A 24,141-nucleotide genomic window follows, 5' to 3' on the forward strand; every position below is an offset into this window, starting at 1 on the left:
ACCTCAAAATGTTTCTTCACATTGGATGAGGAGGAAACAGCTGATCTCAGATTTTTGATCCTTGGAAGGCAGTAATTGCATCGTACAACAACATTTTTCCCACTCTGGCTCACAAATGTACAAGCTTTCTCAAAGCCAAACCATGGTACTTGCTGTGGGCAGATGTGGCTGTGGGCAACTGGCACTGCTTCATGCCCTCCTCCTCCTCATGCATAGGGCCTCCTTTCTGAACCTCACTTTCTAGTTTTGCCTCCTCAGGATCAACAAGCTGTGACTCAAGTGGCCGCACTAACTGACTGCTGCTCTCAGCAGCAAAACCTGCGACAGGCGTCTCTGTAATAAACAAGAGATAATGCTCCTATATGGGTGAACTTCAGCTGTGATGTGCCCCCATCTCTTCCCCATGCTGCAAGATGCCCCAGTCAGAGTGGAAGTAAGCAGGTCAATAGCACAATTAAAAGAGATCCTATTTGCATCATTTTTGCTCACTGAATAACCCTGCCTGGGCCAGTCTAACCTACTATCTCACAGGGTTGTTGTGAGAACAAAATGAGACTAGGGTTCAAATCCCCACATAGCCATGAAGCTCACTGGGTGACCTTGGGCCAGTCACTGCCTCTCAGCCTCATGAAAACCCTATTCATAGGGTCACCATAAGTTGGAATCAACTTGAAGGCGGTACATATATTTTTTATTTTGAATATGATGATTATGATCATAAATATGCAGCATTTCAAATTAATTCTGTATGAGGAGCATTCCATGCCAAGCTTGGAAAACCAAGGATGAGGTATAAAATGTAGACAAAAATACTTTTGACAAAATGCCGTTTATCTTTTATATCTATATCTATAATTAGCAATACAGCTGAATGATGTATGTAAAGTATTTTTTCTTTCCCTTTTTATTTATTTATTTATTTATTTTATTTTTAAAACTTATATACCGCCCGACTAGCAATAGCTCTCTGGGTGGTGAACATAGATACAATAAAATACAATATAATACAAAAACATCAGTCTAAAATCAAATTTCACAATCTAAAAACAGCAAAGGCTAAAATCAAATTACAGACATTACAATCATTAACAAAAAATTAAAATGCCTCGGAGTAAAGAAAGGTTTTAACCTGGCGCCGAAAGGATGATAGTGTCGGCGCCAGGCGAACCTCCTCGGGGAGACTATTCCATAGTTCGGGGGCCACCACTGAGAAGGCCCTTGATCTTGTCACTGCCCTCCGGGCCTCCCTATGAGTCGGGACCCGGAGGAGGGCCTTCGTAGCAGACCGTAGTGTACGAGCCGGTTCATAGCGGGAGAGGCGTTCCGACAGATATCATGGTCCCGTGCCGTATAAGGCTTTGTAGGTTAGTACCAACACTTTGAATCTGGCCCGGAAGCGTATTGGAAGCCAGTGTAAGCGGGCCAGAACAGGTGTTATATGGTCAGATCGCTTCGTTCTTGTTAGCAGTCTGGCCGCTGCATTTTGCACCAGCTGTAGCTTCCGAACCGTCTTCAGAGGTAGCCCTACGTAGAGCACATTACAGTAATCCAAACGTGAGGTTACTAGAGCATGTACTACTGATGTAAGATCCTCCTTACTCAGGTAGGGACGTAGCTGGGCTACCAATCGAAGTTGGTAGAACGCATTCCGTGCCACGGAGGCTACATGAGCCTCAAGTGACAGGGAAGAGTCTAGAACGACTCCCAGACTACGAACCTGTTCCTTTAGGGGGAGTGTAACCCCATCCAGGACAGGATATGTATCCACCATCTGATTGGAAAAACCATCCACCAACAGCATCTCAGTCTTATCAGGATTGAGTCTCAGTTTGTTAGTTTTCATCCAGTCCATTGTCGCGTCCAGGCAACGGTTCAGCACACTGACCGCCTCACTTGAGGAAGATGAAAAGGAGAAGTAAAGCTGCGTGTCATCAGCGTACTGGTGACAACGCACTCCAAAACTCCTGATGACCGCACCCAACGGCTTCATATAGATGTTAAAAAGCATGGGAGACAAAACCGAACCCTGCGGGACCCCACATTGGAGTACCCACGGTGTCGAGCAATGTTCCCCAAGCACTATCTTCTGGAGACGGCCTGCCAAGTAGGAGCGGAACCACTGCCACGCAGTGCCTCCAACTCCCAACTCCGCAAGCCTCTCCAGAAGGATACCATGGTCAATGGTATCAAAAGCCGCTGAGAGATCAAGGAGAATCAACAGAGTTACACTCCCTCTGTCTCTCTCCCGACATAGATCATCAAACAGGGCGACCAAGGCCGTCTCAGTGCCGAAACCGGGCCTGAAACCCGATTGAAATGGATCTAGATAATCGGTTTCATCCAATAGCGCCTGGAGCTGGTCAGCAACCACTCGTTCCAAGATCTTGCCGAGATATGGAACATTTGCCACTGGTCTGTAGCTGCTGAAATCCTCTGGGTCCAGGGAAGGCTTTTTCAGGAGTGGTCTCACTGCTGCCTCCTTCAGACAGCCAGGGACCACTCCCTCTCGCAAGGAGGCATTTATCACTTCCCTGGCCCAGCCAACTGTTCCCTCCTTGCCAGTTTTTATTAGCCAAGAGGGGCAAGGATCTAGTACCGAAGTGGTTGCACGTACCTGTCCAAGCACCTTGTCCACGTCCTCGATCTTTTTTATTAATATTTTAGTACTACTGCTAAAGTTCTGATGAAAGAATAAAGCATTCATTAGCCAAATTCAAATGATTAGAACACATCACATAAATTCCACTGAAGTTGGAGTTTTTGCCATAGAAAATGAAAAAAACAACCTATGATAGCCCAATAGACAATCAGAACTAATATAAAACCCTATTGCTTCTCATTTGCAAATCTTGCAAGATCTAAGGTAACTCTAGATCATGTGAGTTCAGGTGATGCATGTTATGTACATTTGTATAGATATTAGCAGAGATTGTCAACAGTCTATCTCTCTCTGGGACTGGGAATCTCTCTCTTTCTCACAGAACATGAGTTTGAGAGCTGGGGGACTGAGAGGAGGAGCTGCAAGGACCCTACTTCTCACCTCATCTCTGCCAAGAACAAAAAAATCAGCCTTAAGCCATTTATTATATGCCTAATGATTTTTTATTTTTATTATTATTATTATTATTATTATTATTATTATTACTGAGACAGTTTTTGTCCCACATACAATTCAGTCTTGTGATTAAACAGGACAAAAATACAAATAAAAAGAAAGATGGAGTTCAAATAAATATACAATAAAAAGCTAGCCGGCATTTTAAAAGGCAGGAGTGCTCTGTCTGGATAAATACAACACAGAGGTATGCATGGGAACAAGGGGGAGAGTTCAAAAAGGGGGGGAAGAGAAGTAGGCCAGAGCTTGGAAAAGTTACTTTTTTGAACTACAGCTCCCATCAGCCTAATCCAGTGGCCATGTTGCCTAGGGCTGATGGGAGTTGTAGTTCAAAAAAAGTAACTTTTCCAAGCTCTGGCCTACTTCTCTTCCTTCCCCCCCTTTTTGAACTCTCCCCCTTGTTCCCATGCATACCTAGGCAAGGAGAGGCAGTGGAGGGGGCAGAACGGGCCGCGGGGGGGGGATGCCGCGGGGGGGGAAGGGGCGCGGGGTGGCACACACACACAAAAATCATTGTCACTCACCTCCACAGCTCTTCGCCATTCTGCTGCTGCCTTCTCCTCCGTTGTCCTTGCCCTGGCTTTTTCCTCCGGTGTCCATTTTGTCCTCTCAGACGCTAGCAGGCCCTGCCTATTCACCTCTTCCCTCGTGCCTCCTAACACAGATCACGAGGGAAGAGAGAGTCTGCGCAGAGGTCCAATCAGTGTGAGGCACATGTCTTGTGTTAACCAATCACAGCCAGGAGCTGTCTTCCCCTTGTTCCCGCCCCCAAGTAACGTGCAACCTAACGTGGAAACGTTAAAGTTGCAGCTGAAAAGTAGGGAAATTACTAGTCGTTCCGTTACTTGCCAAATGTAATGGAATTACCCACTCATTATTTAAAATTGTAACGAATTACAAGTTAACTTGTATTAAAAATAACGAGTTACTTCCAAGCTCTGGCAACATCTCCATGTCATACACAATATGAAGTTTTGGCTGTGGTATAGTTAATAATGCTCTTTCCCTCAATGGATAGCCCAGCTCAGACTTGTCAAGCCTTTCCCAATAGAACCCCTATGGATTACCTTCAAGTCGATCCTGACTTATGGCGACCCTATGAATAGGGTTTTCATGGTAAGCGGTATTCAGAGGTGGTTTACCATTGCCTTCCTCTGAGGCTGAGAGGCTATCTGAAATGATCCAGGTGCACGAAGGGTGAATCTGCTTTTTAAAAGTCAGTAGAGTGTTGTGCTCCTAAAGGCTTTGCTTGTAAAAGGCTCCATGAAGAGATACAGCATTGCTTCAGGGCTTGTGGAGTTTCCTCTGAATGGTATTCTCCTAGAAGACAAGGGGAGCAGGAAAGTCAGTGATATGTCTGCTGCTGCATTCATCAACCAAACGAAGGTTTTGTCCTTCCTAGAAGCGGATGGGTACCTAGTATTTGATTAAAGTATATCCAAGTGAAAAAATCTTAGAATATAATAATAATAATAATAAAATTTTATTTTTAAGTCGCCTATCTGGCCGAATTAACGGCCACTCTAGGCAACGTACATAATAGAATAAAATACAACATATAAGCCAAAAAGCCCAATCTATAATTAATCTAAAACCACCCACTTCTATAACAGATAAACTAATCCGCTCCTGAAATCCTGTAGGCCTGCCTGAATAGCCAGGTCTTCAAGGCTCTACGAAAACTTGCCATTTGCTTTTCCTGCCATCATATCAGAAGCACTTGAGAGGTTTTAGAAGGGAAGAGCCCTGTTTATATCATGTTTTTTTAAATATCTTCTTCAGATGTATTTGAAGTTTTAGTAGTGTGCAGGACATAAGGGAATTGATTTTATTTATGTATTCTATTTGCGTGTGGAGGTGAGGTGTAGGAACCCAAGAGTGGTCAGACATGGCCCAGAAGATTGTGTAATGGTCAAAATCAGAAGCTTCCACTTGGGAGTCAAAAGGTGATAAAATGAGTGTGCAGCTGTTCACAGGCATTTAACTATGAATATTTTTGTGTAGACCAACTAACATTTCATAATATTAAAAGAAACTTCTGACCTTCATGATCATAGATATAAGTTAAGATTAGTAGCAAAGATTGAAATAAAGGGGCAAGGTAAGGAATCCCAGTTGCAGTTAAGAATTAAGAAGAGGCTTGCTGGATCAGACAAAAGGCCCATCTAGTCCAGCATCCTGTTCCCATAGTGGCCAACCAGATGTCTTGAACAATTTGGTATCATCAGCAAATTTGGCTACCTCACTGCTCACCAATGGCTCTAGATTAATGAATTGTTTTTCACTTTATTTATTTATTTTACTTATTACATTTATATACCGCCCCATAGCCGAAGCTCTCTGGGTGGTTTACAGCAATTAAAAACAATAAAAACAAATATACAGATTTTAAAACACAAAAAACAATTTAAAAACACAATTGAAAAAAAATTAAAAGCAATTTAAAACACATACTGAAATTGAAATGTTTATTTTGACTATGGTTATGACAATAAGATTATCATAATTAGTAATGAGATGGATTAATCGATATGCTTATCTGGGAAAAAAAATTGATAGATATATTTCTTAAAGAATTGAAACCTCTCTTTGACTTTTTGTGGAAAGAATAAAGTAATGTTTATGAGATTTGATGATTAAGTAAGATAACTACTGGAGGAAAGTGATTTTATAATATGACTTAAGAGACAGGATTGTTATATATTATAGACTTATAACTGATTTGATCTTTGACAAATGGGAAGTCAATATTTTACTCTTTATTTTTTATTTTTGTTTTTTTTTTCTTTTTTTCTTTTTGTTTAACTATTTTTGATTTTGTTTTTTGTCTTTGAATGTTTTATGATTTTGTCTTGTATGCTTTATGAAAATCTGAATAAAAATTATTGAAAAAAAAAAAAAAAAACACATACTGAAATGCCTGGGAGAAGAGGAAAGTCTTGACCTGGCGCCGAAAAGATAACAGTGCTGGCACCAGGTGCACCTCGTCAGGAAGATCATTCCATAATTTGGGGGCCACCACTGAGAAGGCCCTCTCCCTTGTTGCCATTCTCCGAGCTTCCCTCAGAGTAGGCACCCGGAGGAGGGCCTTAGATGTTGAGCGTAGTGTATGGGTGGGTTCATGTCGGGAGAGGCGGTCCTTCAGGTATTGTGGTCCGAAGCCGTGTAAGGCTTTATGGGTTAAAACCAGCACCTTGAATCGAGCTCAGAAACATACAGGCAGCCAATGCAAGAGGGCCAGAATCGGTTGTGTTTGAACCGTCTGGTCCCTGTTACCAATCTGGCCGCTGCATTTTGCACAAGCTGCAGTTTCCGAACCGTCTTCAAAGGCAGCCCCACATAGAGTGCATTGCAGTAATCTAGCCTGGAGGTTACCAGAGCATAGACAATTGAAGCCAGGTTATCCCTGTCCAGATAGGAGTGTAGCTGGGCCACCAACCAAAGTTGGTAGAAGGCACTCCGTGCCACCGAGCCTACCTGAGCCTCAAGTGACAGAGATGGTTCTAGGAGAACCCCCAAGCTACGAACCTGCTCCTTCAGAGGGAGTGCAACCCCATCCAGGACAGGTTGGACATCCACCATCCGGTCAGAAGAACCACCCACTAGCAGCATCTCAGTCTTGCCTGGATTGAGCCTCAGTTTATTTGCCCTCATCCAGTCCATTGTCACAGCCAGGCACCGGTTCAGCACATTGACATCCTCACCTGAAGAAGATGAAAAGGAGAAATAGAGCTGTGTGTCATCAGCATACTGATGGCAACGCACTCCAAAGCTCCGGCTGACTGCACCCAATGGTTTCATATAGATGTTGAACAGCATGGGGGACAGAGCTGACCCCTGCAGAACCCCATACTGGAGAGTCCAGGGTGCCGAGTAATGTTCCCCAAGCACCACCTTCTGGAGCCAACCCGCCAAGTAGGAGCGGAACCACCCCCATGCAGTCCCTCCCACTCCCAACTCAGCCAGTCTTCCCAGAAGGATACCATGGTCGATGGTATCAAAAGCTTCTGAGAGATCAAGGAGAATCAACAGAGTCACACTCCCCCTGTCTCTCTCCCGACAGAGGCATCATACAGGGCAACCAAGGCTTTGACAAAATGTTCTGCCAAGCTCATATATCACTATTCCTGTGAAGACTGAATTGAAGGCCATGACATAAAAACTGCAACCATGATCCTACCTATAGTGCATGCCCACATCATATGGGTCTTATTGCAGAAATTGGTATTTCATATCACAGTTGCAGGGCAATAGGATGTCTAAACAAGCTTACTCCTGGTAGAATTAAGGATGTGTCTTGTATGGCCTTGACATAGCTTGACAAAATCTCCTACTTCTACAGATGAATTCTAAAGCTCCAACTCCCGTGTCGAGCCAGATGTTCACAAAATGTTGCAAAGCAGATTTGCTTGCTAGGGTCCACATTAAATTTCACGGCTGGCTCTTAAAGCGAACGTCATAGACAAAATGTGGTTCACATGCAGATTAAAATATAATGGTGGTTTCCACAAATCTGGCAATAGTAACTAAGCAGAGGTAGCATTTGTTCTGCTGTATCACATCAAAATGTGATCTGCTGTATCACGTTTTTTGAGCAGCCGAAAAGACGACTGTATATGTAGACATCACCAAATGGTCAACATAGGAATCAAATTGATTATATAATTGGTAGCAGAAGATGGAGAAGTTCCATACTTTCTGTGAAAACAAGACCAGGAGCATACTGTGGTACAGATCATGAACTGGTCACATGAAAAATCAGAGTAAAGCTAAGGAAGAACAACAAAGCAATCATAATGCCAAAATACAATTTGAATAGCATCCCCGAAGAATATAAAGATCAAATAAGGAACAGATTTGAGGCTTTAAACTTAGTTGACAGAGAACCAGAAGAACTTTGGAATGAAGTCAGAGACATTATCAGGGAAGAATGCAAAAAAAAAAAATACCACTCATTAAAAAAAAGAGAAAGACCTCAATGGATGACTGAAGAAACTCTTGAAATGGTTAAAGAGAGAAGGAAAGCAGGAGATAGAAACATGGTTAGAACCCTAAATGCAACAATACAGCGACTAGTACGAAGGGACAAAGAGAACTATTACAGTAGTTACTGTATAGAAATAGAAGAGGACAGCACAAAGGGTAGAAGAGCCCTATTCCAAAAGATTAGAGAAATTAAAGAGAAATTTAAACCAAGGGTAGGGATGTTGAATAATCAACAGGGGAACACAGTGACTGACCGAGATGAAATAAAAGGAAGATGGAATCAATACACTGAAGAACTCTATAAAAGAGATGCAAGGATGACAGATTCATTCATGGAGGAACTGTATGATGAAGAACCAGAAATTTTAGAATGTGAGGTGAAAGTTGCTCTTAAAATACTTGAAAGAAACAAATCAACAGGAACAGATGGCATGCCAATAGAGTTGCTACAAATTTTGACAAACATTTGTCAACAAATATGAAAAACTAAACAATGGCCCACAGACTGGAAGCGTTCCATATACATCCCAATTCCAAAGAAAGGGGATCACAGGGAATGCAGTAATTATCGAACTATTATCGAAGGATGTGTGAAAATTGGAGGGAGAAATATCAATAATTTAAGATATGCAGACGATACCATGCTACTAGCAGAAAACAGTAATGATTTGAAACGAATGCGGATGAAAGTTAAAGAGGAAAACGCAAAAGCAGGACTACAGCTGAACATCAAGAAGACTAAAGTAATGACAACAGAAGATTTATGTAACTTTAAAGTTGACAATGAGGACATTGAACTTGTCGAGGATTATTAATACCTCTGCACAGGCATTAACCAAAATGGAAACAATAGTCAAGAAATCAGAAGAAGGCTAGGACTGGGGAGGGCAGCTATGAAAGAACTAGAAAAGGTCCTTAAATGCAAAGATGTATCACTGAACACTAAAGTCAGGATCATTCAGACCATGGTATTTCCAATCTCTATGTATGGATGTGAAAGTTGGAAAGTGAAAAAAGCAGATAAGAGAAAAATCGACTCATTTGAAATGTGGTGTTGGGAGAGCTTTATGCATACTATGGACTGTGAAAAACAGGGCTGTGGAGTCGGTACACCAAACCTTTGACTCCAACTCCACCCAAAATTGCTTCCAACTCCACAGCCCTGGAAAGGGCTGTAAATGTCTTTTTAAATTGGGAGCTCTCATAGGAGCGTTTTTATCACTGCCTGAATATGCGCTGATCTTGGCATCACAGCATTTGTCTTCATCTGGGTCCTGTGTCATACACTGACACACAAAATGTTTTCCATCTTGAGTTATGGTGAAATGCTCAACTACAGCTGACTTCATGGGAAGCTTCTTTGACATTTTGAAATTATATTTTAAACAATTTGTCAATCAAAATTTATTTTGAAGTCGGAGTCAGTACATTTCTACCGACTCCAACTCCACCCAAAATTGCTTCCACCTCCGACTGCATGACTCCAACTCCACAGCCCTGGCGAAAAAGACCAATAATTGGGTGTTAGAACAAATTAAACCAGAACTATCACTAGAAGCTAAAATGATAAAACTGAGGTTATCATACTATGGACACATAATGAGAAGCCACAGACCTGAACTTACAAGATCTGAACAGGGTGGTTCTCGAAAGATGCTCTTGGAGGTCACTGATTCATAGGGTCACCATAAGTCGTAATCGACTTGAAGGCACATAACAACAACAACAACAAGAACAATCACATCAAACATACAAGTCTGCAGATCAGTAATACAGTAAAATTTGCTCTTATGGGATAACTTTGGTAATGTCATGATTAGTGAGTGGCATTTTTTCTTTGTTGCATTTAGCTAGTGGCTCCAACCAGTGTCTGTGACCCCACACACCATTCTCAGTTCAATCCATTTTTAGGCTCTTCTCTAAGAAATATGTCATGCCCCAATAAACTCATTTGTTTCTAAGGTACTATAGCAGGTTCTTGTGTCTCTATCTGGAAATCTAGAGTTTATTTGGTTTAGATTTATTTTATATCTCGCCCTTCCAGAAGGAGCCCAGGGCGGCAAACAAAACACTAAAAACACTATAAAACATCTTAAAAACAGAGTTTAAAACATATTAAAACAAAACATCTTTTAAAAAAGCTTTTAAAAAAGCTTTAAAAATATCTTAAAAGCAATTCCAACACAGACGCAGACTGGGATAAGGTCTCTTCTTAAAAGGCTTGTTGAAAGAGGAAGACGTTCAGTAGGTGCCAAAAAGATAATAGAGATGGCACCTGTCTAATATTTAAGGGGAGGGAATTCCAAAGTAGGACAGCAAGACAAATTATGTTGTCTTTGGTAGAAACCAAACTGCAGCAGAATGGAAGAGGCACTGATTGTGATGAAGACAGGTGGGAACAGGAATCGCTGCCTTCTTGTATCGCTAGCTGCATACCACACATTCAATTTTGTGTTCTGCAAGAGAATAATTTTTAATAAGCCTGTTTATACGGCTGGGCCTGTCCATGCCATCTGCTCTCATCAGGAAGCTTTTTATGTGTTTGCTTGTACAGAGAGATAAATGTCTCCTTCAAGTCCACATTGTGGAAAAGGGGTGCTGCTTTTGAATTTGACAAATGATGTTTAATGATGGTGTTATCCATGCTTGTGATTAAAAACTCAACTGGGCACCAATCTAAACTCTTCCTCCCCTCACCCCAGCCTGAAAAATAGTCCCAGCGATTCTCTAGATCAGCTGCTTTGGCTCATTACTATTTTACATCATCCCTCCTGAATTATATGGCTTTGTCATGCTCTGCTAAAAAAAGAGTTGGCAGATCTTCTCTTTGCTGTTCAATTTTTCAGCACACTCCCTCAGTATGAGTGAAGGTCACGAGCGCCACTGTTTTAACCATGTTGTAATGTTGCCCATGTTTTTGGTAAATTCGTCAAGTTGACTTTTTAGAAAATTGGGGAAGGGGAGAGAACAATCCACCACTTTGTACTATGTGGTGTGGAACGCTGTTTTCCCTTTTAGCAAAACCGTAATAGGGTAGCATGGCAATCAGCGATACTGTTCCCAGTTGAATAGGATTCCTAAATTTATCAGTGAAAACTACTGGAAATTGTCTTGACTCTTTCTGTATAGTTCCTGTCGTAGTCAAGACCAACCTTTTGGGCAAAACTATCACAAGCAGAGTCCCAGTGTATATACAGTGTAGCACATGCTGCAATATAAATGCCGCCCCTTGTGGTTGGGTTCTGGCCTGTTTTGCTAGGAAGTAGGTAGTAAGTTAGTGCTGGACGGACGTTCAGGAGTGTATACAGGAGTGTTTGGGATTCTTTGAGTTTATCAGATCTCTTCCCGCTCCCCCTCCTGCTTCTCTCCAGTTTTGCCATAAACTTCTGACACCTTGCTATATATTGGCCACCTATGTCCTGTTGTTTCTGAGAGTTCAGCACATAAATTATCCAGTGGCATCACTAGGGTTGGTGTCACCCAGTGCAGGAGGGAGAGAGGGAAGGGCGTGGTTGCCAGGCGGCAAGGAGCGCTCTTTCTCCCTCCCTCCCTGCCCCCCCCCCGCTCTTTTAATCTCTCTCACACAGACCTACCCGGGCGGGCCAGTGCGGGTATCCCTTCATCTTGGCAAAGATGAGGTCTCCGGCCTTGAAGCCATGTGGCATCTCGGCAGGCGGCAAGTGGCGAGCAGGCCCCAGCCAGGCCTCAGGCTTCACCAGGCAACCGGGAGGGGGTGTGCACGCCAGCCTTGCAGGGGGAGGGAAGGGAGGCCGAAGGTAAAATGGGAGGGTGCAGCCAATTGGCCCCGCAGACTGCCTCTCCTCTGGGGGTGGGCCCTTGCGGCTTATTGGCTGGGGGCAGGGGGTTGCTGCTGCTTCCCTGGGTTCCTGCAACTGCCCCACTTCCCGGTGCCTAGGGGTGGGGCGGCTCTGGGTGTCACCTCGGATGGTGTCACCCGGTGCAGTCCACACACCCCACACACCCCTAGTGACACCACTGAAATTATCCCATCCAAATGGAGGGTGAGAAAGGCAGAAGGCAAGGGAATGTAATCAAGCCAGATGCTTTTAGTGATTTGGAATGCAAATGACTGAGCCCCTTGTGGCTTTTTTTTGTTAGAAAATTAAAAAGCAGAAGTTGACTGAAAAGTTCTTTAAACATGACTGTATTGACAAAACAACCAAGTTTTAAATTCTGAGGAAGTGTTCATAAGCTTTTGAGCAACAAAGTTACTCTAATTAAAAATGTTGGCTTATAACCCTTGAGTGCCTTTGCTTACAGGTAAATTGTGTGCCCTGATAAAACTTTTGATTGATTTGGAAGAATATTGAGATGTCACCAATGTGCCACCCGACTCTATGTCTCTGTACCTGTCCTACCCGAAGTTGAGAGTCTCAGACTCGACAGTGGCTTTTTCTCAAAGTAATAGACAGCTGCACTGCAGAGCGCCTCATGTAACTAGCTACTCTTCCTAGGAACTCAGCATCACTCTAGCACTAGCTAAGCATGACTTCGTGACTCCCAGACATTGACTCAGCAACTGTCTCCCAGGGCTGTGGAGTCAGAGTCGGAAGCAATTTTGAGTGGAGTAGGAGTCGGAAGCAGTTTTGAGTCGGAGTCGGTTGAAATGTACCGACTCCGGCTTCAAAATAAAATTAATATTTTAATATAAATCAATATACATTTGCCATTTATGAAGGAGTTGGAGTCAAAGGTTTGACATACCGACTCCACAGCCTTGCTGCCTCCCCCTCCCGCAACCACTTAAGTAGGCTGGGAACGTGGATGCAGACGAAGACTCTGCCTTAGCTGGGTCTGTTGAATCTCCCGCTTCAAGTGTCTCCGAGCGCAGGGCGAAGGAGGAGCCTCAGTCTGGGCTTTCTCCTCCAATGGAGGGGGGCTGCTAAGTGTCAGTTCAGCCAGGAGGCGACGGTGCAACTGGCTGGGAAGCTTCTGATTGGTCAGGTTGCACCCCCACAGGGGAGTCTGGAGTTGCGGGGACTGAGCTGTCAAGGGCAGCTGTGGGGGTGCTTGTGAGGCGTCCTTCCCTGGCTCTCCCTGTCAGGTTCCTACCTGCGCGTGGCTACTGCCTGTCACTAGGCACCACCAGGGACTCCACCAGTCCGGACTGTCCTTTTTTATTGTTTCTCTCCCCGCTCTAGCACAGATCTCAACAGATCCCCCTGCTAGGCAACCACCAGTCACGTCCTAATACTAGTATTCCCAGAGACTCTGAATACTGGTATTGTAATTCTCTTCACCGCTGCCACCATTTGTTACAGTTCCCCTTCAGCCTTGGTCATTACCTTACCCTCCCTTCTGGTCTGTGAAACCCCAGCCAAGGATCAGGCCTTTGGTAAACCAAATTAAGTATTTATTAAAGATAACAAAGCTAACAAGATTTCTTCTTAAGGCACATAAGCATATGGTTTTACTCAATACTAATCCGAACTCCACCTCCCTCCTTCTCCACTCTCTCCTGTCAAACAACTCTCTAAACCCCACCAAGCAACCCACTCAGTTCTCTTTTTCCCCCCCTGATTCCACTCTCACTCTTCCTTTTATACGTTCAGCCATTTTAAACACTCAGCCAATCATCTAGCATTCTACTGCCCATTCACTCCCCCTCCTCTTTCACTACTTACCATATATCTTCTAAACAACCAACACTTACCATATATACCTTAATATAGGAACATCGCATTTCCCCCCCCCCCCTTAAAACAACGGCAGAGTATTATTCCTGTTCCAGGATTTATACGTCACGTTAACAAATAAAAGTCTCTATGGGGAAAATGTCTTTCTTTGTTCCTCCGTCTGGTCACGTCACTGCAGTCCCAGCCACTTGCCTGGAAAGTCCATCGGCCAGTACATTGTCCTTGCCTTTTATGAACTGGAAGTCCACTTGATAGTCCTGTAGGGCCCAGGACCACCTCTGCAGCATAGTGTTATGGTTTTTCATAGTCTGCAACCATAACAAGGCCCGATGATCCGTAGTCACTGTGAATCTTCGTCCCCACACGTATGGGCGCAACTTGTTCAGTCCCCACACGACCGCTAGGCACTCCTTCTGGACCGACGAATAGTTTTTCTCCCTCGGCGTCAGCTTGCGACTCAGGTACGCCACTGGATGTCTGGTGCCTTCTCTCTCCTGCAGCAAGACGACTCCCAGTGCCAGGTCCGACGCATCTGTAGCCACGATGAATGGTTTCTCATAGTCTGGTGCTATTAATATGGGTCCTTGGCACAAGGCTTGCTTCAGTAGATCAAAAGCCTTCTGACATTCATCCGTCCATACCACACGCTCAGAACACTTCTTCTTTGTTAATTCATGCAAGGGGGTTGCTATTTCCCCAAAATTTCTCACAAACTTCCTATAAAATCCAGCCACACCCAGAAATGCCCTTACTTGTTTTTTGGTTAAGGGGATCGGCCACGCTTGTATTGCCTCCACCTTGCTCCATAAGGGGGTGATTTTCCCACTCCCCACCTTATGTCCTAAATAGATTACTTCCTTTAGTCCAAACTGGCATTTCTTAGCTTTTATTGTGAGGCCTGCTTTTCTTAAGGCCTCCAATACTGTTGTCAGGTGTTGGACATGCTCAGGCACCGACTTGCTAAAAATGGCCACGTCATCGATATAGGCCACTGCAAAATCTGACATGCCTCGCAACACAGTATTGATTAGCCTCTGAAATGAACTTGGTGAGTTCCTTAGTCCCATGGGTAAGGTCACAAACTCATATAACCCATCTGGTGTACTGAAGGCAGTTTTGGCTCTGGATTGCTCGTCTAGTTCCATTTGCCAAAATCCTTTACAGAGATCTAGTATAGAGATAATGGTTGCTGCCCCCAATAACTCTAACATTGCGTCTACCCTAGGCATAGGATAGGCATTTGGGACAGTAATTTTATTGATTAGCCGATAATCAATGCAAAACCTTATCATTCCATCTTTTTTCGGAACCAGGACAATACTTGAGGCCCAGGGACTGATGGATTCCCTGATCACTCCTAATTCCAGCATATCTTCCACCTCCTTTTTGATCTCATTCAAAACTTTCCCATTCACACGGTACGAAACAGATCTGATTGGGGCATGATTTCCAGTATCAATGGAATGTATAACTATACTGGTTCGGCCAGGTTTGTTGCTAAAGAGATTCCTATAGGTTTTCAAAACTCTCAGAATCTCTTCTTTTACTTCCTCCTTCACCTCCTTTAACCATTCCACTTGATCTACCCCTCCTTTGTCTTTGCTTTCCTGTACCAAATCTGGAAGTTCAGGCCCACTTCCCTCAGGGAATAAGGTAACTTGCAACACCTGTGCATCCCTGGTATGGTAAGGCTTTAACATATTTACATGAACCACTTTGCTTTTGTTTAATTGGTCTGTGGTGATTACATACGTCACTGTGTCAAGCCTTTCTCTGATGGTATATGGTCCTTCCCAGTTAGCCTGTAATTTGTCATGTTTCCTGGGTATGAACGCCATAACCATATCTCCCACATCATACACACGTTCCCTGGCTGTTCTGTCATACCAGTAACGTTGCTTCTCCTGTGCTTGACTCAAATTCTTTTTCACCATCTCCATCATTGATGTTAATTTATTGCGGAATTCCAATACAAAATCTACTACAGATGTTTTGTACTCTCCCAGGGTTCCTTCCCATGAATTTTTTAATAGTTCCAAAGGTCCCCTCACTTTTCTAGTGAACATCAGTTCAAAGGGTGAGAAGCCTGTTGACTCCTGAGGGACTTCTCTGTATGCAAACAAGAAGCATCCCAACCGTTCATCCCAGTCTTGTGGGTGATCTTGAACATAGCTTCTGATCATGCCCTTCAAAACGCCATTGAATCTCTCTGTTAACCCATTAGTGGCGGGATGGTAAGTAGTGGTCTTTAGATGTTTTAGACCACAACATTTCCACATACATTGCATCACTTCTCCCATGAATACACTGCCTTGATCCGTCAGCACTTCATGAGGGAAACCCAGCCTCATAAAGATTTTTAATAAAGCCTCTGCCACTACAGGGGCTTCCACGGATCTTAGTGCTTCTGCGTCTGGGTACCTGGTGGCAAAATCCACCACCACCAATAGATATTTCTTGCCATGCCTTGTGGGTTTGGAAAAAGGGCCCACCAAATCTATCCCCACTCTATAAAAGGGTTGTCCAATTATAGGAAGGGGCTTTAAGGGTGCCTTAGTCTTTACTCCACTTTTTCCCACCTTTTGGCATATTCCACAAGATAGACAATGTTGTTTTACATCTTTGGAGATGTTTGGCCAATAATAGTGTGCTGCCAATCTCCTCTTGGTCTTTTTTATTCCCAGATGTCCTGCACATGGGACATCGTGGGCTACCTCTAGCAATCTGGTTCTGTATTTGCTAGGTACTATCAATTGCTTCACTGGTTCACATTCATCCTTTCTCTCAGCAGGCATCCACAGTCTATATAAAATCCCATTCTCACACACAACTTGATTCCTCAGTTTGTCAGTGAAAGGAATCTGTTGGGTCAGAGCTTGTTCCTTTATCTGCTTCAAACTTATATCTTTTTGCAGCTCTTCCCTGAATTGATCTGCCTCATCATTATCAGAGACCACTTGATACAGTTTGTCTCCTTCAGCAGGCCTGCTAGTGGTTGCTATGGTGACCTGAGGCTGGTTAACAGATTCCACCCTGTTTGTTTCAGCCCCCCTTAATATGGCTTCTTTTTCTCTGCCAATTTGCTGTCTGGTCACTACATAGATCTTTCCTTGGGCGCCCATTACATCTCTTCCCAGTATTACTGGTTCTTGTTGCTGGGCATTAATGCCTACTTTATATCGGCCCTCTCGGCCTCTCCAAGTCATTTCCACGAGGGCCACAGGCAAACTTTCTGGTTGACCCCTCACTCCTTGAATAGTCACAGTTTCCTGAGGTAATATTACCTCAGATTTTATTAAATCTGGCCTCAGTAATGTCTGAGCGGCACCAGTATCAAGCAATGCCCAATAATTTGCCCCTTGTACACTCACTTCCTCTCTCAGACTTGAATCAAGGTCTGTTACTTCTGTCCAGTTTATCTGGCAGAACTGAACCTTTTTCGCTGTTTCTAAAGCCTTGGGCTCTGTTTTCACTGTCCTTGTCTGAGCAGGATTACTAATGGGGTTGGCAACCTCACATTGAAAACGTAGGTGCCCCGGTCTACCACATTTGTAGCATAATTTCTCCTCACTTTTAGGGTACACAGATCCACTCTGGGGTGTCCTGTGCCCTTCAGATTTTACTGGAGGACTCACTCGCTGTGGTACCACATCCCTTCTGCCAGCGTTATATGGTCTGGGTTTAAAATCTCTTGTTGTTTTCCCCACCCAGCCAGTTCTGTTGGAGGCGAAGTGATCCGCCATCTCTGTGGCCTCCTGCACCGATGTAGGGGAACGATCTTTGACCAGGAGCCTTATTTCTGGTGGTAACTGATGGTATAATTGATCCAATATCATGAGGTTTTTCACCTCCTCCACAGACTGAGCTTTTGCACTTGTCAGCCATTTCCCAAATATGTCCCATCAGTTTTGCCCCCAGCTCCACAAAAGACCTCCCTGTCTGTATCTGGCAATTTCTGAAAAGCTTTCTAAAATAATCAGGCCCCAGTCTGAATCTTTTAAACACTGCTTCTTTGAATTCAGCATAGGTGACGGGCCTGTCTGAGGGGAAATATTGGTATACCTCAGCCAATTCCCCTTTAATCAGGTTTGATAAATACTGCATGTATTTATCTTCAGGTAGCCCCCACAACTGAGCTGCTTTTTCAGAGGTGCTGAGGTAAATTTGAGGATCTTGACCAGGCTCATAGACAGCAAAGTCCTTTGGAGTAATTTTTATTTTTGCTCCATCTCTGTCCTTTCTTGTTTCATCAGAATGAAACTTCTCTCTTTCCAATTTTAACTTTTCTACTTGTAATTTGGCATCCACTGCTCGTTGCTTCTCCCTCTCCTCAAACCCCATTCTCAACTTCTCAGTTTCCAACTCCCTGTTTGTCTTTTTCCTCAGCCTCAAAGACCCGCTGTTTGTCTTTTTCCTCAGCCTCCATCCTCATTCTCTCAGTTTCCATCCTCAACTTCTCTCTCAAGTACTCTATATAAGCGGGATTGCTTAAATATCCTTCTGGGGTCTCTTCTCTGACAGGTTGTTTTTGCTGGGCAGTTGCAAATCCTATAAGTGCTACCCTCAATTCATCTACCCCTTTACCCTCGTGAGGTAAATTGAATGTTACGCACTTCTCCACCAGCTCCTCTCTTTTCATTTTTATATATTCAGCCATGGTGTTTGAGTTCACTCACTCTTTGCCACACACTCTTTGCCAGTCACTCTCACAAGTAATCTTGTTTTGTTATTTCTGTTTGCCACACCACTGGTAGGGATTCTCTAGTATTCGTATCTCACTGCTACAGCCAACACCTGTGACGTAGTCTCCTTTGTTCGGATCTGGATTCTCTGTTGTTCGTATCCCACCGCTACTGCCACCACGTGTGAGGCGTCCTTCCCTGGCTCTCCCTGTCAGGTTCCTACCTGCGCATGGCTACTGCCTGTCACTAGGCACCACCAGGGACTCCACCAGTCCGGACTGTCCTTTTTTATTGTTTCTCTCCCCGCTCTAGCACAGATCTCAACAGATCCCCCTGCTAGGCAACCACCAGTCACGTCCTAATACTAGTATTCCCAGAGACTCTGAATACTGGTATTGTTATTCTCTTCACCGCTGCCACCATTTGTTACAGTTCCCCTTCAGCCTTGGTCATTACCTTACCCTCCCTTCTGGTCTGTGAAACCCCAGCCAAGGATCAGGCCTTTGGTAAACCAAATTAAGTATTTATTAAAGATAACAAAGCTAACAAGATTAACAAGATTTCTTCTTAAGGCACATAAGCATATGGTTTTACTCAATACTAATCCGAACTCCACCCCCCTCCTTCTCCACACTCTCCTGACAAACCACTCTCTCAAACCCACCAAACAACCCACTCTTCCTCTTCTCCCCCCTGATTCCACTCTCACTCTTCCTTTTATACGTTCAGCCATTTTAAACACTCAGCCAATCATCTAGCATTCTACTGCCCATTCACTCCCCCTCCTCTTTCACTCCACTTACCATGTATCTTCTAAACAACCAACACTTACCATATATACATTAATATAGGAACATCACAGTGCTCTCTAAATCTAATCCATTGCTTGGCCCCTCCCCAAGCCGTTCATCCCAACCCAGGTGCTCATCCTCTGTCTCGTCTTTGTTTGTCCCGGCAGGGCTCACAACAGTACCATCTTAGGAGAGTGCATGTGGTGAACTAGTGTCTGGAGGCAGTAATGGGCTGGATGTGGGCCAGTAAATTGAAGCTGAAACCACATAAGAGAGAGGTTGTGTGGGCTGGCAGTTCTCAGGTCCAGGAATTGGTTGGCCAACATGCTCTTTTTATTGTTGTTGTTGTTGTTTTGTTCTTGTTATTATTATTATTATTATTATTTTAATTAATTAATTAATTAAATGTATTAGTTATCTGTGTCCTGGTAACTGGCAGGTTAGACTACTGCAATGTGCTCCACATGGAGCTGCCCTTGAAAATGGCCCAGGAGTTGCAATTAGTGCAACATATGTTATGGTGTAATGGTTAAGGTGTTGGACTACGACCTGGGAGACCAGGGTTCAAATTGCTACACAGCCATGAAGCTCACTGGGTGGCCTTGGGCCAGTCACTGACTCTCAGCCTCAGAGGAAGGCAATGGTAAACCCCCTCTGAATACCACTTATTTTAAGTTTTAAAAATAAATAAAATAAATAATAAATTACCATGAAAAACCTATTCATAGGGTCGCCATAAGTTGGAATCGACTTGAAGGCAGTCCATTTTCATTTTTTTTTCATGGTGGTGAGGCTGCTGGTGGGTGCTCAGAGACACTCGTATATAATGCCAATTTTGAAATAACTGTACTGGTTGCCTCTTGTTTTCCAGGCCAGATTTAAGGTGCTTATGTTGGTACTAGAAGCTTTAAACAACCTAGGTCTCAAGTTTCTGAATGAATGTCTATTCCCACACTGTCTTGACCATGTGTTAAGAGCTGTAAGGGGGCACCTTATTCCTGCCCCCCCCAGTGAGATCTGCTTTGTCAGTAGTGGCCTCATGCCTCTGGATGACCTCCCTTTTTTTGCTGCTGCTGTTTTATGTGTAGTGTTATGTTGGCTTGTTTTAATATTATTGTTTAACTTTGGTTTTAATGTTATGTATTTCCACCTTGGGACCTTTGGGTGACCTTTTTTTGCTTGTTTTGTTTTTTGTGGTCATGGTTCTGGTAAGCTAGTTACTCTTCAAGAAAAAATGAAACAAACACCTTATAAATATATATAAATATATATATATATATATAAATCCTCCAATTAAGGATGATTAATTATAAAATATATAGGTGAATTCTGGCCCGTCCTTTTACGTATTTAGGGCAGTTATCATAAAGACATCCCCTGACACATGAGTCATAATCAGAGCTGTGAGCACGCTGAGACTTTTGGAAGGCCAAAAAACTACAGAATTTGTTACTGAGTTCAAAATTTAGCTTCCTGAGAGCCCCAGTTGCTTTATTATTTTAAGTATGTTTCTGTTCTTTATGGTTATAAAGATAGTTTGGGTGTCTAAATAGGATTTTCTGTTGTTATTATTATTGAATTTAGATCCTTCTCTTCCTCCCAGAAGGAGCCCCAGCCTTGCTGGAGCTTCAGTGTCCTGCTCCCTGCACCTCTCAGTTAATAACTGCCTAAAGAGATTGTATGTAAAAATGTATTGCGGCCTATTGCCGAAATAAAACACAAACACCATTCATTGGGTTAAATCATGGGCCACTTTATTAAACGGAATCGATTATAATAATGAACCTGCAGAGGGGAAATCAAGTGCGGGAGCATTCTGATGATCCAGGCAAAGCCTGCTTGCAGCCATAGGGCAACCAAACCCTTGCCTGAGCCCGGGGCTGCTCTATGCCAGACCCCAGCTCAGGCCACACCCTGAAGATGCGTAGGGGGTCCAACCCGCATCACCCCCCCCCCGGAGCCCTGAAACTCCAAGCGGATGAGGCACGCTGGCCCCAAAGGCTGCCCGTGTTCTGCCCCCGGGCCGTATAGCCCTGAGCTGCAGGCCCCCGGACCGCCAATCACCCCCAAAGGTGCCTAAAGGTGTCACCTAGCTGCCCTTTCCCTTTTAACCTTTCCCCCACACTTCCTTGCCACAAAAGGGGGACAAGCCTCTGCTTAGTCTCCCTTTACCCCACACCCGATAAGAATCTTGTGCAGACCCCTCTGCAGGTCCGTCAAGAAGATGCCATCGTTGCCTCACAAACTGCATGTCCTCACATGCCTGCCACTGAGGGCTTTGCCCTCCAGCAGATGACCAGAGGCTATCGTAGCCTCAACTGCATGTCCTCACATGCCTGCCACTGAGGGCTTTGCCCTCCATGTCTGACCATGGCAGACAACCAGAGGCTATCATGGCCTCAACCGCATGTCCTCACATGCCTGCCACTGAGGGCCTTGCCCTTGAGTAACCAAGGTCATTCCCACCCAGGGGAATGACCACCACCTGCGGGACCTTCCGCACTCAACCCTGCTGGAACAACATGGGTAGGAGACCATCCCAGCGCATACTCTGTCGACCCAGCCACCAAACCGTGGCCCACCATCAGAGGCCCAGCTGTGAACCAATGTGCGTTTGCGGCCCCAAGGCCAGCCTATAAGATCATGCCATAGCTGCAGAGTAGGCTGCACATCTGCTCCATCCCCGTCCAGCAACCTGCCAAAAAACAGAAACAATCATGAACAGTTGGGTCCTGGACCTTCAGACTCGCCCCAGGGGTGAATGTATGCCATGTGCCCCATAATTCCACCTTCCGAAAGCCTACACCTGCATATACCAAACCAAATAGACCACCCCAGGTAGGCAATTCCCCTGCCGGGTATGCAGCTCCAATTCCATAGGAGTATGTCCCCCCAAACCCCATGTGTCTGCTCCCAGGCTCTGCGACGCTAGACAGAAACTTTATGAGGGAAGATCCCTCCCCCTGAGTATCAGGCAACCGGGCCTGTAGCTACAGGCCAAAAAACACTATGACGCCCTCACAGGACAAGTGTCTAGTCCTGGGGCAGGATAAAATAATGGTGTGCCTCTTGTGCCCCTGGTCTGCCTGGAAACAGACCTCGGACAGCAGGATGGCTCGTAGGGAAGTCTGACCTGGACCCAAACACTCCCGCCCTCCATCCGGAAGGCTCCAAAATTAAGTGTGAGGGCCGCTGCACGCAACTGCTGGTCACAGGGCACCTCTCTGACCAACAATCCCTGGCGGGTCAGGTGAATACGGAGGATGAGGATAAGGGGTACGGTGGTGTGCATGGGCCGCCCGGCCAGCACATGATGTATCCCAAGCCGTCTGAATGGTCCCAAAGGCCCCCTGCCAGCCTACCTTGCAACAAACTGACGGACGGACTTTACTCCTACCATCCATGATGAATTCCTGCGCGTGATTCATAGGAATAGGCCACACTTTGCATAGCCCCTGCCGGCCCCTAACTCCCGGAAATCACCTCCTGCCCTCTGATAACTGATGAGCATGCTGGGGCAACAGATAGGCATATGGTCATATCTGACTCCCCTCCCCCATCTCCCAGTGTGTGGTATGGGACTAGCAGTTCTCCCCCCCAGAGTCGGTCCCTCCTCTAACTAAAAACACCATTGACACACTGCCGGAAAGGGGGGGGCACGCAGCAGGTTGGCGCATAAGGCAGCCAAAAAACAAAAACAAAACAAACCCTGAAGCTGTGGTAAGGCTGTGACATCCCTGTTCTGGCACCATAAACCCCACCGTAGAAGGCCCCTAACACCCGAAGGGTAGAAAGCCAACACTTTCCCAGCCCCTGACAACTCCAGCATCTTGATCTGCAACAGTTCAAGCCCTTTTCCCGGGCAGCCTGCAGCCCTGGGTCAAAGAGTCAATCTTAATACCCTGGAAGGAGAACCCTGGGGCAGGATCCTCCATTTTCCCAGCTGCCAAAGGAACCCCCCAGTTCATAGCCACGCCATAAACAGTGCCATCAGGTGCTAACATGCAACCAAAGTCTGCCCTACACGTGAACCGTAAATCATGAAAATAGTGCCCCACTGCTTCAGAGCCCTCTCGTCTCCTGACTGTCCCTTCCAAAAAGGAGCTGAAGTGCTCCATACAAGAATACAGCAGCCCATAGGTAATGCTCTGCTGCCTAATCGACCTAAAAGGCAAAACTCAACAGCCGGCAATGCAGGCAGATTAGCTGCCACACTTGCCCATAAGGCCACAGGCGCGCACCATACGGAATGCAGTGTAGTGCACTGTGCATAGTCTATCTGGTATGAAGCCATTACTGACTGACCCCACTTGTATGATGGATGATGAATCAGGTAGACTCCGCCCACTGCCACATTGGGCCCTATAAGGGGGGCATTGTGAGAGCAGAGGTAGGGGATGATGGGAAGGGGCCAATAACCCTGCCCAACTGTATGTCTTTATCAATCGTCCCCTGGACCAGTGCGTCTGTACCTAAGACTGATTTAAGATTGCCGGCCATAAGGGCAAGCTGGGGGCCACTGTATAGGATCCAGAAAAAAACGCTTAATAAAGAAAACCGCATCATAAATTGAGTCTCCCCATAAACTGGGCAGTCTGCCAGCAAGGTCCATAGCACCTCGAGCTTAGCTGGAAAGGGACACTTTCCTTGAGCAGCCTCTGCTATCCTTCTGGCTTGTTGTTGTGACTTCAATTGCGGGTTTATATTCAGCAGTTATTAGATGGCATGGCGCTGAGCAATGTCATCCTCCAATGTCTGCAGATCAAACGACTCCCAAAAGCACAGGACTAGTGGCCTGCAAAAAGGTGGCCACCTCATCCACAGCCAGTTTGCAAACTAGCTAAAGAGAAGATGCAAGCAAATGTGCAGCCTGTACATGATTACTGAAAAGAATTCCATTATGTTTAAAT

The 24,141-nt window shown here is 44.9% G+C and overlaps 1 protein-coding gene across 18 annotated transcripts in view; it reads left to right on the forward strand.

The window, feature by feature from the left end:
* Positions 1–24,141, forward strand: part of CLIP1 (CAP-Gly domain containing linker protein 1) — a 161,671-nt gene that overhangs the window by 35,732 nt on the left and 101,798 nt on the right. Inside the window, exon 1 of one of the 18 annotated variants that reach the window (XM_061603017.1) lies at positions 3,793–3,797. The exons of the other annotated variants lie outside the window; for them this stretch is intronic. The gene's annotated coding sequence lies outside the window, so the exon portion shown is untranslated. Of the gene's footprint in view, positions 1–3,792; positions 3,798–24,141 lie in introns of those variants that run through there. 18 annotated transcript variants of the gene reach the window in all.

The sequence above is a fragment of the Rhineura floridana genome, chromosome 19 (assembly GCF_030035675.1).
Source record: "Rhineura floridana isolate rRhiFlo1 chromosome 19, rRhiFlo1.hap2, whole genome shotgun sequence".
Lineage (NCBI taxonomy): Eukaryota > Metazoa > Chordata > Lepidosauria > Squamata > Rhineuridae > Rhineura > Rhineura floridana.